Here is a 3,968-nt window from a genome sequence, read left to right as displayed (position 1 = left end):
TAGCTATTGATAATCTTCTGAATTTCCACTGTCTGTGGTAATTACACCCTTTTCATTTCTTATTGCTTGTATTTGAATTTTTTCTTTCCTCTTTTTGATGAGGTTATTTAGGGGCTTTTCAATTTTATTTAATCTTTCAAAGGACAAGCTTTTTGCTTTTTTAATTCTTTGAATTTGTTTCTTCATCTCAATTGAATTAATTTCTGCTCTAATCTTTGTGATTTCCTCCCATCTTTGCTCTCTGGGTTTGGTTTGCTCTTCCTTTACTAGTTGCTGAAGGTGCAGCATTAGGGTATTTATTTGTTCCCATTCTGTTTTCCTAATATGTGAGTTCAGATCTATGAATTTTCCTCTGAGAACTGCTTTCATCTTATCCCATATATTCCGATAATTTTTGCTTCAATTTTCATTGAATTTTACATATTGTTTAATTTCTTCTGTGACCCTTAGGTTGCTGAGTATATTTGCATGTATTTAAGGTTTTTTTCTGGTTTCTTTTGTCATTTATTTCCAGTGTCTTTGCACTATTATCCGATCATCTGCATGGGATAATTTCTGTTTTCTTGCATATACTTAAGCATGACCTATTGACCAGTATGTGGTCTATTTTAGAAAATGACCCATGAAGCTGAGAAAAATGTTTATTCAGCTGTGTTTGGGTGGAACACTCTGTATATGTCCACCAAGTCCATTTGTTTCAAACTCTGGTTCAGTTCTGTTATTTCTTTGCTAAGTTATTGTCTGGTTGACCTATCTTTTTTTGATAAGGAGGTATGAAGGTCTCCTTATAAAATTGTGGTATTGCATATTAGATTTTTCATTTCAATTAAGATTTTCTTATATAGTTGGTTGCTTCTGTGTTTGTTGCATACACATTTATGAGTGTTACCTCTTCCTCTTGAATTTTCCCCCTAACCAGTATTAGTGGCCTTCTTTATTTCGCTTGATTATTCTTGGTTTGAAGTTGAGATTTTCTGAAATTTGGATTGCTACACCTGCTGTCTTCTGAGGTGTTGTGGCATGTAGTATTGTGTTCCATCCTTTCACTTTCGGCCAATGAACATCTTTATGAGTTATATGTGTTTCTTGTATACAGCATATTGTTTTGTTTTGTTTCTTAATCCACTGTGGCAGTCTATTTCTCTTAATTGGTGAATTGAGTCCATTTACATTGATTGTTAGAATTGAGATGTATTGACTTACAATTGATATATTATTTTCCTGTTGCCGTTTACTCAGTTCTTTCCTGTGTTTAATTGCTTGCCCTATTTAGTTGATTGATTCTGATGTGATCCGTGGAGTTCTGATTATTTGGTCCCTCTCTCGAACATGTTTCAGTAGCCTGTGTAGCGTTGGCTTTCTCACCATGAAATTCTTTAGCTGTTCTTCTTCACAAAAATATTTCACTTCTCCATCAAACTTGAAAAAGAATTTTGCAGGGTATAGTAGTCTGGGCTGGAATTTGTTTTCATCGAGGACATGAAGGTCTCTCCTCCATGCTCTTTTTGCCTTCATGGTTTGTGAAGAGAATTCGGCTGTAATTCTGATGTGTTTTCCTTTGAATATGATCTACTTGTTTTCTCTAGCATCTTTCAGTATATTATCCTTGTGCTGTATATCTGGGATCTTGAGTATTGTATATCTCAGTGTGTTTTTCATTGGGATGAAGTTACTTGGCATTCTGTATTCTTCATTTACGTGCATATCAGATTGTTTCCTCATATTTGGGAATTTTTCTGCTATTACTTCTGCCCATATTTTTTTAATGTCATTTGTATTGACTCCTTCTTTCTCATTGATGCCTAATGGCTCACATTGTTCATCTTTGCATTATCTTGCAGGTGACGGATTTTTTGTTTCTTGCATCCTAGTTGTTTTTGAGAGATCCTTTCTTACCTTTACTCTAGCTGCACCAGCGTCTTCAAGATCTGGTACTCTGTCTTCCTATTGACCTAAATGGTTTTGCAAGCTTGTGATTGAGATTTTCATTTCCTCTTTATCTCTTTGACTCTGCTTCATGTGATCTATTTCTTTCCTGTATTGCTCATTGAAGGAATCCGTCATTTTTCTAATCTCCTCTATTTTTTTTTTCATCAATATCTTTTTTAGAAGCAGTTATAAATTCTTTTACTGCAGTGCTTTTTTCAGATTGGATTTCCTCCCAACTTTTCTATAGTTGATTCTTTACTTCAGATGGTATGAGTTCTGAGAATTCTTTTTTTATTTCAGAAAATAATTTCGCTGTAAGTTCCACTTAACTTTCTGCTGTTGCTTATTTACTATCGACACTATTAATTCGTACATTAGAGCTGAGCTAGTGTCCTCTGCACTTGTTCTGGGTGGGCATTGGGTTTCCTCCAAATGTTTCTGCGTTTGATTCTTTACTGCAGATGCTATTATTTCAGGGATTTCTTTTTAATTTTCAATATGAGTTCCTCTATACCTTTCTGCAGCTCTTTCTTTGTTTCAGAAGCAGTTGATTCATTGCTTCCAGGTGTGTGATTCCCACTTTGTTCTGTGTTAGTGTCCTCTGCACTTGTTATGGGTGGGCTTGGATTCTGAGATTGCATTTTGCTCCTTCTTGTTTTCATTTTGTGTAGCACTGTCTTCTGATCTTTGTTGTAGATCTTTGTTTCAGCTATAGCCTTAGCACCTATTGAAGTTCAGGTGTAGATCTACAAAGTTTGTATTTATGCAGCTGTACCTGGCTTTGGTCTGGCTGCTGTGCTCAGTTCCTTCCTGTTGCTGACCTTGGCGGTGAACCTGTTGTGCCCCTCTGGCAGGATGTTCTGCTCCTGGATTATCTGGCTTATTCTGTCCCCTACACTCTCTGCAGGAATTTCAGCTGAAGAGTTTCACACCAATCCTGTATGCCAGCACTAAGTTGAGTGTGGATGGCACAAGGTGGTGTAGGGTATTGATCCAGCTCTCCCACATACTCACTGGGTCTGGAATAGGACTCGATCTGGGGGTTCACAGAAGGAGAAAATATTCCTAATGAGTGGGCGTGTTCCACGAGGTGCTGCCGAGTTATGGGGGGCCTCCCTAAGGGTTTAATAGAGTATCACCCACTCTGTGCCTGGGCTGGAACCAGAAGTACCCCCTGATGCAGTGTAGCTGGAAGCTCTCCCACAGCCTCACCGGGCCTGGTCTAGGACTGGGTCTGGGTGTTCCTGGAACACCACAGTAATTCCTACTCAGTAGGCGGGGTAGGGGAGTTGCTGCGGAGTGGTGGTGGTCTTTCCAAGAGTGTGGAAGAGGGTCTCACCTATCCTGCACCTAGGCTTGTACCAGTAAGTTCCACTGGTGCAGGGTATCTGGAAGCTCTCGCAGTCACTCATTGAGTCTGGGCTAGGACTGGGTAGTATTTTAATTTTTAACTGTATTCTTTTAAACATGTGAGTATTTTTTAATTTATTTCCTGGCTCAGAATACCTTAAGCACAGGTCTAATAATACTGGAGGATCTGGGGATGGAACCACAGTATCCTGATTGCTTTGTTTAAGCTGTCACTTAAACAACTGAGCTGTAATTGGTATGCCATGACAAGCAGTATGTGATTAGAAGTCCATAATGACAAGCATTGCAAGCATGACCCTACCATTGCACATTGCTTTCTTTAGTGCATTTGTTTCATTCACAGGTATCAGCATATGTAGTCTGGGTGAGAGACCTACCAATTAATTGCAATTTTTAAAAACATGCTGAAGTTTCTTAGCACCATTGCCTTTCCCATCTTGTGCATATAAACTTATGACTTGCCGCTGTCTTGTTTTATAGCTTTTCTCCTTTCTCTTTCTTCATTAACTAATCCTCAAGTTCTCACTTTTGTTTAAGTTATGTTATACCTTTCTATTTTTCTTTTTCCTTTTATTTTTTCCTTATATTAAGGAGACTATATAATGTCTCTAAAGGAAAGTTTTTTTTTAAAGGGTAATAAGTGATACATGAGACAAAGAAAAGTCAAA

The sequence above is a fragment of the Octodon degus genome, unplaced genomic scaffold (genome assembly GCF_000260255.1).
Source record: "Octodon degus isolate 3935 unplaced genomic scaffold, OctDeg1.0 scaffold00494, whole genome shotgun sequence".
Taxonomy (NCBI): Eukaryota; Metazoa; Chordata; class Mammalia; order Rodentia; family Octodontidae; genus Octodon; species Octodon degus.
This window is presented reverse-complemented; position numbering follows the sequence as displayed.